Below are 15,639 nucleotides of genomic sequence, written 5' to 3'. Positions count from 1 at the left end.
CGGGCTGTCCCCATCTGACTTACAGGATGGTACTGAAATTGAAATGTAAGGTAGTAAACCAAAAGCGGAAACGCTGAATGAGTACAGCACCAGTTTATGTTTCATATCACTGGGAAGGCGAATGTTACAGATTCTTGAGTGTGTCCTTGAGAAACAGGCAAAATCGTAGAAACATAACAATGTTCTGAGGCCGATGGAATCTCTATTAGACCCTGTACAGAACCCGCAATTGTCTGTGTCGGTCCTGCGGCCCTTGTTATAAACTGAAACGATCTTCACTCTTTTTCCGGTCACGTGGCATGCATTGCGCGCAAGGCGACTGGTCAAGTTGGGTATCAGTAGCGTGCGTTTCAGGAAGCGTCGTAACGAAAGCGGACTGGGAAGGCAGCGACACGCAGTCTGCAGTTGGCGTGATCCATTTTCCCTGCGCCAGTTAGCTCCTCGGGGCCTGCACAGCGGGGGCAGACCACTGTGCGTGACGTCACGGGCGCTGGGTCTGCTGGGCGCACCTGGTCGCGGCACGCCGTGGGGAATGCCGGAGCCGCTCTTGTCTTGTCTAGGCTTCGCCATAACACTGTACCTGCTGTCAAGGTTGAACGCACTTCATCGGTAACGATATCAGTTTTAGATGCCCATACGTCAGTCAGAGCCAAATGGCTGCTAGCTATCCAGAGACAAAACTACGCGGGGTAATAAATTCTGAAATTCGTTGATAAAAAGCCGTGTTGATTTGAAAACAGAGCTGAGCATCTCTGCTTTTGCTTCTCTGTCCTTCACTTCATTTCATGTATCGTCCATGAGTTTCTGCACCGTAACTTCCGTACCACTGACAGTATTTACATATCACCATAGTTTCCATAGTGTTTTGAGAGAACTTTCGGTAATATTCCATTGCGGCAGGTGTTAAAGGCTGTGACTGTACGGCAAGTTAAAAATGGCAGAGATGGACAGAGAGAGGCCGATATATACGTGCTTATTATAAACCTCTTCCATAAAAAATATTTCTTTCCTTCATGCCTCCTCTGTGTTACCACAGATGACGTGTTACTGATCTCATTTGTACTAAGATTGCAGTACACGCGAGGTGCCTATTTGCTTCCAGCGCTCTCAATGGAATGCATAAGTTCCAATAAATGCTCACCAACCTGCAGTCTTCTACAGCTGTTGTCCCCTGCCTAGAAAACAGCACGTAGGTCGTGAATCCGTTATCTTAAAGCTGTGAGAAACTCTTAGCGAGGAACTGATATTACGTGAATAATTAAATTTCGAATCAGTTTGTTTGTATGGGGGCCACTCGCTTTTTATTAGCAGAACACGAGCAACTGCACTGTTACATTTCACTTTAGAGTCACAAACAATTTCCATTCTTCAACAAAATAATGAACTGCGTATTTCGGTGATAACTACCACACTGTTGTCAACTTCATGCCCATGTAACCATACATTGCTAATAAAGTCTTAACCCGATGACTGCGGCAGACAACATGTCTGTCCTCCGAGACTGCCGAACTAGCTCTGATCTTACAGCCGAACCACTTCGCCCGTCATCCAGGTTAGGCGCGATCCGATCACCGAAGTGATTCGTCTCCTTTTTCGTTTAGCAGTTGTTTCTTATTCCGCTGGTTGTTAATACGTGTGAAATAATGGAATGATAGTACACCATTGAGAGATGCTTTAATGTGAAATGCAAGTAAATAGGCTGTTTAGTTTGTCCAATATTAATAACAGAAGATTATAATATTGGTGCGCAACTTCCGAACGCAGCAGCCAAACGCGGAGGAGGACGACACTTTAGGCGGTATTTCTCAGGATATCCGCACCGAACAAACCATTTATCATCGGCACCTCACACCACATTACATCATCTTGCCACTGCTGCCTTCTTAACTGCCTTAAGAAGAGCTTCTTGTACCTGAATATGATGTCTGCAAAGCCAGAAATATTAAAACAGTCAAATGATTTTCATTTAGTATTTATATGTCTACACTCCTACGTGTTGTTTTACTGTATTGTGCGGTTCCTTTAAAAGTTTATTTAGAGAGATTTGATACCATGGAGAGTGGTGGTGGTGGTGGTTAGTGTTTAACGTCCCGTCGACAACGAGGTCATTAGAGACGGAGCGCAAGCTCGGGCTAGGGAAGGATTGGGAAGGAAATCGGCCGTACCCTTTCGAAGGAACCATCCCGGCATTTGCCCGAAACGATTTAGGGAAATAACGGAAAACCTAAATCAGGATGGCTGGAGACGGGATTGAACCGTCGTCCTCCCGGATGCGAGTCCAGCGTGCTAACCACTGCGCCACCTCGCTCGGTATACCATGGAGAGTCCCTTCAGCCTCTCGCAGCCGGTAACGTCCTCGACAGTTTCCGATTTTCGATAGGTGAACACTTCGCCAAGGCCTTGAAAATGGCAGGTATTTCACCTGTGGAAATATCGACTATGTTACGTTGCTGAATACATCCCATCACATACCTGTTCCGTGATTGGTGTACAGTTCTTCTGGGCTTGAGATGCAGTTCATCTACGGATTTTTAAGCAGAGCTAAACCTTTCCAGTTCATCCCTGAGATACACAATCGTGTCGGACCTCCTTTTGCCCGGCGTAGTGCAGCAACTCGGCGTGGCGTGGACTCACCAAGTCGTTGGAAGTCGCCTACAGAAATATTGAGCCATGCTGCCTCTACAGCTACCTATGGTTGCGAAAGTGTAGCCGGTGCAGTATTTTGGGCACGAACTGACTGCTCAGTTATGTCCCACAAACGTTCAGTTGGCTTCATGTCGGGCGATGTGGGTGGCCACAACATTCGTTCACATTGCCTAGAATGTTATATAAACCAATCGCGAAGAATTGTGGCCCAGTGACATGGCGCACCGTCACTATAAAATTTTATCGTTGTTTGGGACCATTATGCCCATGAATGATTGGAAATGGTCTCCAAGTAGCCGAGCATAACCATTTCCAGTCAATGAATGGTTCAGTTGGACTGGAAGACCTACTTCATTCCATGTAAACATAGTTCACACCATTATGGATCCACCACCAGCTTACACAGTGTCTTGTTTACAACTTGGGTCCATGGCTCCGCGGGTTCTGCGCCTGCCTCGAACGCTACCATCAGCTCTTACTAACTGAAATGGCGTCTCGTCTGAACAGGTCACGGCTTTCCAGTTCCAAGAGAGCCGCTGCAGGCGATGTTATGCTGTTAGCAAAGGTTCAAAAATAGTTCAAATGGCTCTGAGCACTAGGGGACTTAACATCTGAGGTCATGAAAAAAATGGCTCTGAGCACTATGGGACTTAACATCTGTGGTCATCAGTCTCCTAGAACTTAGAACTACTTAAACCTAACTAACCTAAGGACATCACACACATCCATCCCCGAGGCAGGATTCGAACCTGCGACCGTAGCAGTCGCGCGGTTCCGGACTGAGCGCCTTAACCGCGAGACCACCGCGGCCGGCTGAGGTCATGAGTCCCCTAGAACTTAGAACTACTTAAACCTAACTAACCTAAGGACATCACACACATCCATGCCCGAGGCAGGATTCGAACCTGCGACGGTAGCAGTCGCTCGGTTCCGGACTGAAGCGCCTAGAACCGCACGGCCAGTTAGCAAAGGCTGTTGCGTCGGTCGTCTGCTGCCATAGCTCATTAACGCCAAATTTCACCTTAGTGTCCTAACGTCTCACATTGATATCTGCGGGTATTTCACGCATTGTTGCTTGTCAGTTAGCACTGACAACTCTACGCAAACGCCGCTGCTCTCGGTCGTTAAGGGGAGGCCGTCGGCCAGTGCCTTATCCGTAATGAGAGGTAATGCGTGATATCTGATACTCTTGGCACACTCTTGACACTATAGATCTCGGATAATTGAATTCCCTGACGATTTCTGAAATGGAATGTGCCATGCATCTGCCTCCAACTACCATTCCGCGTTCAAAGTCTGTTAATTCTCGTCGTGCGGCCATAATCACGTCGGAAACCTACTCGCATGAATGACCTGAGTACAAATGAAAGCTCCGCGAATGCACTGCCCCTTTATACCTTGTGTATGGGATACTACCGCCAGATGTATATGTGCATATGGCTCCATGACTTTCTTCACTTATGTGTGGAACATAGAGAGTCCCTTGAGCTTTTCCCAACCCATCGAATGTTCAAATAAGTAATGGGACTGCAGGCAGTGATGTCCTTGACAACTTCCGATATTTCGATAGGTGAACACACTGTCTAGGCCTTGAAAATGGTTGTTTACCTGTGGAAATATCGGAGGTTATATACACTTCTGGAAATTGAAATAAGAAAACCGTGAATTCATTGTCCCAGGAAGGGGAAACTTTATTGACACATTCCTGGGGTCAGATACATAACATGATCACACTGACAGAACCACAGGCACATAGACACAGGCAACAGAGCATGCACAATGTCGGCACTAGTACAGTGTATATCCACCTTTCGCAGCAATGCAGGCTGCTATTCTCCCATGGAGACGATCGTAGAGATGCTGGATGTAGTCCTGTGGAACGGCTTGCCATGCCATTTCCACCTGGCGCCTCAGTTGGACCAGCGTTCGTGCTGGACGTGCAGACCGCGTGAGACGACGCTTCATCCAGTCCCAAACATGCTCAATGGGGGACAGATCCGGAGATCTTGCTGGCCAGGGTAGTTGACTTACACCTTCTAGAGCACGTTGGGTGGCACGGGATACATGCGGACGTGCATTGTCCTGTTGGAACAGCAAGTTCCCTTGCCGGTCTAGGAATGGTAGAACGATGGGTTCGATGACGGTTTGGATGTACCGTGCACTATTCAGTGTCCCCTCGACGATCGCCAGTGGTGTACGGCCAGTGTAGGAGATCGCTCCCCACACCATGATGCCGGGTGTTGGCCCTGTGTGCCTCAGTCGTATGCAGTCCTGATTGTGGCGCTCACCTGCACGGCGCCAAACACGCATACGACCATCATTGGCACCAAGGCAGAAGCGACTCTCATCGCTGAAGACGACACGTCTCCATTCGTCCCTCCATTCACGCCTGTCGCGACACCACTGGAGGCGGGCTGCACGATGTTGGGGCGTGAGCGGAAGACGGCCTAACGGTGTGCGGGACCGTAGCCCAGCTTCATGGAGACGGTTGCGAATGGTCCTCGCCGATACCCCAGGAGCAACAGTGTCCCTAATTTGCTGGGAAGTGGCGGTGCGGTCCCCTACGGCACTGCGTAGGATCCTACGGTCTTGGCGTGCATCCGTGCGTCGCTGCGGTCCGGTCCCAGGTCGACGGGCACGTGCACCTTCCGCCGGCCACGGGCGACAACATCGATGTACTGTGGAGACCTCACGCCCCACGTGTTGAGCAATTCGGCGGTACGTCCACGCGGCTTCCCGCATGCCCACTATACGCCCTCGCTCAAAGTCCGTCAACTGCACATACGGTTCACGTCCACGCTGTCGCGGCATGCTACCAGTGTTAAAGACTGCAATGGAGGTCCGTATGCCACGGCAAACTGGCTGACACTGACGGCGGCGGTGCCCAAATGCTGCGCAGCTAGCGCCATTCGACGGCCAACACCGCGGTTCCTGGTGTGTCCGCTGTGCCGTGCGTGTGATCATTGCTTGTACAGCCCTCTCGCAGTGTCCGGAGCAAGTATGGTGGGTCTGACACACCGGTGTCAATGTGTTCTTTTTTCCATTTCCAGGAGTGTATCTGCTGCGTTATCTAGCTGCATATGTCCCATGACATACCTATTCAGTGCATGGTCTAATATTTCTCTGAGCTTCGACCATAGTTCATCTACATATTATACGCAGAGCTAAACCTTTCTAGCTCACCCCTGAGATATGGTACTAGATGAAAAGTTATCAACACTGCCTGATGAAAAAAGTGAAGCGCCCACAACACATGATCGGACTTCATTGTCACATCTTACATGTTCTCAGTATCGATGAATGTGCAAATCATTGGAAAAATCTTTCTGTGGTAGGTACACTGACCACCGAACTGCATTAGTGTTACACAGAAGAACCAAAGAAACTGGTACACTTGCCTGGCCGGCCGGTGTGGCCGAGTGGTTCCAGGTGTTTCAGTATGGAACAGCTCGGCCGCTACGGTCGCAGGTCGAATCCCGTTGGCATGGATGTGTGTGACGTCCTTAGGTTAGTTAGGTTTAAGTAGTTCTAAGTTCTAGGGGACTAATGACCTCACATGTTAAGTCTCATAGTGCTCAGAGCCATTTGAACCATTTTACACTTGCCTAACATGTTGTAGGGCCCCCGCGAGCACGCTGAAGTCCTGCTACATGACTTTGCATGCACTAATGTCTGAAGTAGTGCTGGAGGGAATTGATACCATGAATCCTGCACGGCTGTCCATAAATCCGTAAGAGTACAAGGGAATGGAGATCTCTTCTGAACAGAATGTTGGAAGGCATCCCGAATACGGTCAATAATGTTCATGTCTGGGGAGTCTGGTGTCCAGCGGAAATGTTTAAACTCAGAAGAGTGTTTCTGAAGCCACTCAAACAATTCTGGACGTGTAGGGTTTGCATTGTCCTGCTGGAATTGCTGAAGTCCGTCGGAATACACAATGAACATGAATGGATTGAGGTGATAAAAAAAAATGTTAATATGTGTTCACAATCTTATTGGACTAACTGCTAAGGTCATCAGTCCCTAAGCTTACACACTACTTAACCTAAATTATTCCAAGGACAAACACACACACCCATGCCCGAGGGAGGACTTGAACCTCCGCCGGGACCAGCCGCACAGTCCATGAGTGCAGCGCCTGAGACCGCTCGGCTAATCCCGAGCGGCAAAGTGAGGTGATCAAACAGGAAGCTTATGTACGTGTCAACTATCAGAGTCGTATCTAGACATATCAGGAGACTCATATCACTGCAACTGCACACGCCCCACACCACTGCAGAGCCACCACCAGCTTGAACAGATCCCTGCTGACATGCAGGGTCCATGGGTTCATGAGATTGTCTCCATACCCGTACACGTCCATCCGCTCGATACAATTTGAAACGAGACTCAGGCGGCATGTTTCCAGTCATCAACAGTCCAATGTCGGTGTTGGCGGGCCCAGGTGAGGTGTAAAGTTTTGTGTCGTTTTGTTTGTTTCATTAAGGGTACACGATTGAACCTTCGGCTGCGAAAGCCCATATCGATGATGTTTCATTGAATGGTTCACACGTTGACACTTGTTGACGGCCGAGCATTGAAATCTGCAACATTTTGCGGAAGGGTTGCACTTTCGTCACGTTGAACGATTCTCTTCAGTCGTCGTTGGTTCCGTTCTAGCAGGATCATTTACCGGCCACTGCAATGTCGGAGATCTGATGTTTTACCGGATTCCTGATATTCACGGTACACGTTTGAAATGGTCGTACGGGAAAACCCCCACTTCATCTGCTACCTCGGAGTTGCTGTGCCATCGTTCGTGCGCCGACTATAACACCACGTTCAAACTCACATCTTGATAACATGCCTTTGTAGCAGCAGTAACCAATCTAACAATGCGCCAGACACTTTTGTCTCATATAGGCGTCGCCGACCGCAGCGCCGTATTCTGCCTGTTTATGTATCTCTGAATTTGAATACACATACCTATACCAGTTTTTTTGAGCTTCATTGTGTTGTATTTGTGTTTACTGTTGTTATCAGATAATGGATGTGAACAGTGCTAGATGGTGTCTGGTCACTGTGACGGACTCGGATATGGCACGTACTCTTGTGGGGCAGCGTTATCAGCAGCTGATAGGTGCTTTCAGCCTGTAAAAAGATGTTAAATGACGTCGCCGTTCCTTTTTCGGGTGTATAAGTCAGCTGATTCGCTAATTTCAGCGTCAGTGTCTATTTTCGCGTGATCAATTGTTGTTGTTGTGGTCTTCAGCCCGAAGACTGCTCTGATGCAGCTCTGCACGCTTGTCTATCATCTGCAATCCTAATAGTCTCTTCGTAACTACTGCAACCTGCATTGTCTTTAACCTGTTTACTCTCAATAAGTTTTACCCCACACACTTCACTCCATAACTGACTATTGCTTGATGCCTCTTGATGTGTTCCTACCAACCTACCCATTATTTTATCAAATAGTGTGATAACGATATTTTATATCCATTGCGATTCAGTGTCTTTTCATTAGTTATTAACTCCACCCATCGGATCTCAGCATTCAAATACCAAAATTCGTTTACTGGTTTTAGTGTCCCATTTCCTAATCTAGCTCTCTCGGCATTACTGAACTTAATTTTAGTACACTTCATTATCCTTCTTTTACTTTTGTTAGTGTTCACCTCACAACTTCTTTAAAGACACCGTCCTTTCCGTTCACCTGATCCTTTTCCGTCTCTGACAAACTTACAGTGACTTAATAAAACCTTAATAAACTTTAAAGTTTTCATTTCTACTCCCAGAACTGTAATTACCTTTCCAAATTTCTCTTTGGTTTCTCTAACTGCTTGTTCGACAAACTAATTGAACAATGTGGGAGATAGGCTACAAGCACGTCTCTTTCGGTTTTCGACTATCACCTCCCTCTCATGTCGCAGGACTCTTATAACTACAGTCTAGTTTAGAGACAAGCTGAATAAAAGTTCAGAATAATGTACGCAATCTCCAAATGCCACGAGCACATAAACACATATGTATAACATCGTCACATAATTTCTCAAGTTGGTTCAGCGATAAACAGTGCACTCACATACACACATCCAAACAAGTCTTGCATCACCTCGGTTCATAGAGGACCGGAACCTGTACAGAAAAATGGAATAGAGATCAACATAAACATCATTTCTGCCATGGAAACCACACATTACATGTTGTACCACCATACAGTGAGACCTCAGAGGTGGTGGTCCAGATTGCTACACACACCGGTACCTCTAATACCCAGTAGCACGTCCTCTTGCATTGATGCATGCCTGTATTCGTCGTGGCATACTATCCACAAGTTCATCAAGGCACTGTTGATCCAGATTGTCCCAGTCCTCAACGGCGATTCGGCATAGATCCCTCAGAGTGGTTGGTGGGTCATGTTGCTCATAAACAGCCCTTTTCAATCTATCCCAGGCATGTTCGATAGGGCTCATGTCTGGAGAACATGCTGGCCACTCTAGTCGAGCGATGTCGTTATCCTGGAGGAAGTCATTTACAAGATGTGCACGATGGGGGCGCGAATTGTCGCCCATGGAGACGAATGTCTCGCCAATATGCTGTCGATATGGTTGCGCTATCGGTCGGAGGATGGCATTTACGTATTGTACAGCCGTTTCGGCGCCTTCCATGACCAACGGTGACGTACGTCGGCCCCACATAACGCCACCCCAAAACAGCAGGGACCTCCACCTTGCTGCACTCGCTGGACAGTGTGTCTAAGGCGTTCAGCCTGACCGGGTTGCCTCCACACACGTCTCCGACGACTGTCTGGTTGAAGGCATAAGCGACACTCATCGGTGAAGAGAACGTGATGCCAATCCTGAGCGGTCCATTCGGCATGTTATTGGGCACATCTGTACCGCGCTGCATGGTGTCGTGGTTGCAAAGATGGACCTCGCTATGGACGTCGGGAGTGCAGCTGCACATGTTGAAGCCTACTGTGCGCAGTTTGAGTCGTAATATAACGTCCTGTGGCTGCACGAAAAGCATTATTCTACAAGGTAGCGTTCCTGTCAGGGTTCCTCCGTAGCACAATCCGTAGGCGGCGGTCATCCACTGCAGTAGTAGCCCTTGGGCTGTCTGAGCGAGGCATGTCATCGACAGCTCGTGTCTCCCTGTATCTCCCCCACGTCCGAACAACATCACTTTGGTACACTCCGAGACGCCTGGACACTTCCCTTGTTGAGAGTCCTTCCAGGTACAAAGTAACATTGCGGACGCGATCGAACTGTGGTATTGATCGTCTAGGCATGGTTGAACTACAGACAACACGAGCCGTGTGCCTCCTTCCTGGTGAATGACTGGAACTGATCGGCTGTCGGACCCCCTTCGTGCAATAGGCGGTGCTCATGCGTGGTTGTTTACATCTATGGGCAGGTTTAGTGACATCTCTTAACAGTCAAAGGGACTATGTCTGTGATACAATATCAATAGTCGACATCTGTCTTCAGAAATTCTGGGAACTGGGGTGATGCAAAACATTTTTTTGATGTGTTTACTTACGGGGAGACTTGACCCTAAAACTTCAGTTTACTTTTAGAGCGCAAAACGGTTTAGGTGTGTTCGAATAACAAGTAAGTCTAACAAATATTTGAAATATGGACTGTGCGAGGGGCTGTGACACACTGACAGCTGTCAAAGTGGTCAAGATAGTGCCTCTCTATCAGAGGCCTGCATCTGACGCAAGGTGTGCTGATGGCAAGACACTAAATACAAACGAAAGTTTGAACAGTGTCATTACAACCAAATGTCCCAAAGAATAAAAAAATGGAAGATACGTTTGAATGTTGTAGAAGGTGTTCCTCAGTTAAGTACGGGTTGTTGGAACACTGAAGAAGGCAAGAGTCCCAGCACTCCTTTAACACCATCCCGGAAGAACATCTACTTATCTAGATATCAACTAGAGACCAGGCAGTTCACAAGGTGCTGCCTGGGGAAGAAGGAAGTCAAGGAAAAGGCTGCCCTAGTCCTGAAATTATGAGAAGAAGAAGAAGCCATACAGGAACGGGAAGGGAAAACTTGTGTTGCTGGTGAATTTTAATGGTTATGTCTCTTACACTAGCATTCAGTTTTTAATAAAAATTTAAAATTCATTTTCTCGTATGTTTATTTTCCTAACTTCAATGACAACTTTTTTATCCTAAATATTAACCACTCTTAACGAAATTTTTGCAGGAAGTAGTCTTTAGGTATTTGCATACCTATATGCATTAAAATTATCGAAAATTTAGTTTGTCTGTTTTATTATCACATTTACATACCGCTAACTAAAGAAAATTTAAGTTCTGAACTTGGAAAAGTACTGAAAGTAAATTAATAACATTTCTCATAAAATGATGCGTAGATCTGTTGAACAATTGCTTGTTAATGTACCTAAGAAATCTGGGTTGCGAAAATTGGTGTCTGAGCATCAAAAGTTGGTTTTAAAAAATACAATTAAAATTATACTAAAGATTCAAAACTGAAGAATCAATGAAGTTCTGGACTTCTAAACTTGGGCATTGTTACATATTTACGAGTTAGATTATTTTCCTGCTTCCACAGTAGAGCGGAAAGCGTATAGGGGAAAACCACTCGTGTGAAACGAAACTCACTCTCTGTCGTGTTCCTCGAATACTGTATCTCATTGTCGGCTGACAAGTGTAGTACCACCATATGGAGCAGCATTTACATATGTGGGTGCCTCAAGAATTTTTACTACAAACCATATGCGTTATACTGGACGGCGATACAGCAATAACGTCTGGTGTTCTCCAAGGAAGTGTAATTCTCATTATACATCTACAATTTATCATATAATCAGCTGAGGCCGGCCGGTGTGGCCGAGCAGTTCTAGGCGCGTCAGTCTGGAACCGCGCGACCGCTACGGTCGCAGGTTCGAATCTTGCCTCGGGCATGGATGTGTGTGATGTCCTTAGGTTAGTTAGGTTTTAGTAGTTCTAAGCTCTAGGGGACTGATGACCTCAGATGTTAAGTCCCATAGTGCTCAGAGCCATTTGAACCATTTGATTCAGCTGCACTTTCACATTTTTCACTGACGACGCTGTTGGTCATACACTGAAGTGCCAAAGAAACTGGTGTAGGCATGCGTATTCAAATACAGAGATATGTAAACAGGCAGATTACAGCGTTGCGGTCGGCAACGCCTATATAAGACAACAAGTGTCGGGCGCTGTTGTTAGGTCGGTTACTGCTGCTACAATGGCAGGTTACCAAGGTTTGAGTCAGTCTGAACGAGGTGTTATAGTCGGCGCACGGGCAATGGGACACAGCATCTCCTAGTTAGCTATAAAGTGGGGCTTTTCGCGTACGACCATTTCACGGGTGAACTGTGAATGTCAGGAATCCGGTAAAACATCACTGCTGCCGGAAAAAGATCCTGCAAGAACGGAACGAACAACGACTGAAGAGAATCGTTCAACGTGACGAAAGTGCAATCCTTCCGCAAATCGCTACAGATTTAAATGCCGGGCCATCAACAAGTGTCAGGGTGCGAACCATTCAACGAAACCCCATCGATATGGGCTTCCGTAGCCGAAGGCCCGCTCGTATACCCTTGAGGACTGCACGACACAAAGTTTTACGCCTCGCCTGGCCTCGTCAACACCGACATTGCGCTGTTGATGACTGGAAACATGTTTCTGGACGGACGACTCTCGTTTCAAATTGTATCGAGCGGTTGGACGTGTAGGGCTATGGAGACAACCTCATAAATACATGGACCCTGCATCTTAGCAGGGAACTGTTCAAGCTGGTGGAGGCTCTGAAATGGTGTGGGGCGTATTCTGTTGGAGTGATATGGAATTCCTGCTACGTCTAGATACGACTCTGACAGGTGACACATACGTAAGCATCCTGTCTGATCACCTGCATCCATTCATGACCATTGTACATTCCGACCATTGTACCCCACACGTCCAGAATTCTACAGAGTGGCTCCAGGAACACTCTTTTGAGTTTAAACACTTCTGCTGTCCACCGAACTCCCCAGAAATGTACATTATTGATCATGTCTGGGATGCCTTGCAACGTGAAGCTCAGAAGAGATTTCCACTCCACCCCTTCTTACTCTTACGGATTTATGGACAGCATTTCAGGATTCATAGTGTCAGTTCCCTGCAGCAGTACCTCAGACATTAGTCGAGTCCATGCCACGTCGTGTTGAGGCACTTCTGTGTGCTCGCGGGAGCCCTACACGATATTAGGCAGGTGTACCAGTTTCCTTGACTCTTCAGTGTATATCGCCTCTAGATGATCATACAGCTGTCCTTAGCTGTACTAGACTGCAACTTACAATGTGGTTAAATGCACGACGTTGCCCATTATAAAAAGGAACCGGCGATTGTTTGTCAGAAAGAAGGATATCGTCAAAATGTCCCCAGGCAAGTGTGATACGACCGCTCTTGCTCCCTAAACACAGAAATGACCTGACGGGTAAGGTCAGCAGCAATTTGCTACTGTTTGCTGAAGACGCTGTGGTATAGGGGAAAGTGTTGTCGTTGAGTGTGCGTGGGAGGATACATGATGACATAGACAGAGTTTGTATTTGGTTTGATGAATTCCAATTCACTGTAAGTGCAGAAAAATGTAAGCTAATGCAGATCAGTAGTGAAAACAATTATGTTATGTTCAGATATGGTTTTAGTTGTGTGCTACTTGCCACAAACACGTCGGTGACATATGGTGGCATAATGTAGAAATATAATATGAAGCTGAACGATTACACCGTGTGTATTGCAGAGAAGGTGAGTGATCCACTTCGGTTTATTAGGAGGATTCTAGGGAAGTGCAGCTCATCTGTGAAGGAGTCCGGATATAGAACGCTTTGCGACCCATTCTGGTGTACTGCTCGATTGTTGGGATTCCCATCAGGTCGAATTAAGGGAGGACATCGAAGCAGTTCAGAAGTGTGTTGCCAGTTTTGTTACGGGAAGGTACGATCAACACTCGAGTGTTACTACCATCAGCAATGGAAGGTGAATGTTTTTCAAATGGTACAAATGGGTCGGAGCACTATGGGACTTAACATCTGAGGTCATCAGTTCCCTAGACTTAGAACTACTTAAACCTAACTAACCTAAGGACATCACACACATCCATGCCCGAGGCAGGATTCGAACGTGCGACCGTGTCGGTCGCGCGATTCCAAACTGAAGCGCCTAGAACCGCTCGGCCACAGCGGCCGGCGAAGGTTTTTCGGTGCCAATCACTCGTGCTGCAAAATTTCAGAAAATTCGTGAAACAAACGGGCCGTAGGGGCCGAGTGGTTCTAGGCGCTTCAGTCTGGAACCGCGCTGCTGCTACGGTCGCAGGTTCGAATCCTGCCTCGGGCATGGATGTATGTGCTGTCCTTAGGTTAGTCAGGTTTAAGTAGTTCTAAGTCTAGGGGACTGATGACGTCAGAAGTTAAGCCCCATAGCGCTCAGAGCCATTTGAACCATTTCTTGAAACAAACGTTGGCCGGAGAACCCTGGACAGAAGCCAACAGCTGTTTGTTAAGAAGTGGCCAGGAAAGCCTTGACGATGATGTGTTACGCAGATGCTTCCTGAACTCAAATGGAAATGCCTGGTGCAAGAAGAGGTCCTTTAACAAAATATTACTATGAAAGTTTAGAGAACCGGCATTTGTAACTGAGTGCAGAATGGTTCTACTGCCACCAACGTACATCCCCCATAAGGACTCCGAAGCCAAGATAAGAGAAATAAGGGCCCGGCATATGGGCAGTCGCTCTTCACTCGCTCCATTTAAGAATGAAAAGGATAGCCGATGACTAGCAGCGGTCCAAGGTACTCTCTACCATGCACCGAATGGTAGCTTGTGGGTATGTATGAAGATGACATCATTCATCAGGAACGTTCATGGTTGAACATGGGGCTCCGCAGCAGATGATCTCTTTGTGTTCCCATGTTGACCCAAAGACATCGTCAGTTATGACTGTAGTATGCAAGGGACCGTGGATCAATGGGAACGTGTAGCCCGGTGAAATCAATCACGTTTCTTAGCTTCCGTGCCTCTGTCTGTAGAAACGGAACCCGCATAGGACCGTTTTATTGTCCGTCTGTCTGTCTGCACACTGTCAAATATTCTTCTTCTCCGGAAAGGGTTGCCGTAGCAAGTTGAAATTTATGTCACATATTAAAGCCTATGTTCCATTGGCAGTGTAAAAGTTTTAAACTTCTAAGTCAATACAATCGGCCATTTAAGTCACGTATTTTGAAACTCGCGAATCCACTGATCTAAACCATTAGGATACTTCCCACTGACCTGAAATCATGAAATTCAGCAAGAAGCAAGGTTTCACAGTACAGATAAAGGAGAAACTTCCGAAAATTGTTAATTTGTAATTATATAACACGACCAAATAGTTTTGTCACTTTTTATCCGTCTATCTGTTTTTATATCCGTCCGTTAAGGCCCCTTCTTCTCGTGAACAGGTTGGCGTATCAAATTGAGATTCATGTCACTAATTCCACTGGTTCCTTGGCAGTGTACAAAAATTAAGCTTCTAACTCAATGAGATCAAAAGATTCGGCCATTCGTATCATATATTTTTTTGATACAAACTCACTCACCAAAACCTATAGAGTACTTCCAATAGACGTAGAAACATCAAATTTGGCAAGATCCAAGGTTTCACCAAGTAAAGTAAAAAATCTGAAAACTATTAAACTGTAAATATATCACATAAAAATATGTTTTTGCCATTAGAACATAGATTGCATTCATCATACGTCAAAATCATATAGACAAACGCTACTGCATGCAAACATGAAACGTAAGGTCTAGTCATGTTTTAGTAAGTAAATAAAAATATTATATTACATATTCTGTATTTACATGTATACGCTGAAGTTTCCTGCTCGCTTCTTTTCGTCTATCAGGGCTAGTCTGAGAAACTACTGTAGGGATTTTAATACGGTCTTGGAATTTCCGGGACCGATATCTTGCCAGTGAGCCTGAAGACCGGCCAGATC

Source organism: Schistocerca piceifrons, chromosome 2 (assembly GCF_021461385.2).
Source record: "Schistocerca piceifrons isolate TAMUIC-IGC-003096 chromosome 2, iqSchPice1.1, whole genome shotgun sequence".
In the NCBI taxonomy this organism is placed as follows: domain Eukaryota; kingdom Metazoa; phylum Arthropoda; class Insecta; order Orthoptera; family Acrididae; genus Schistocerca; species Schistocerca piceifrons.
This window is presented reverse-complemented; position numbering follows the sequence as displayed.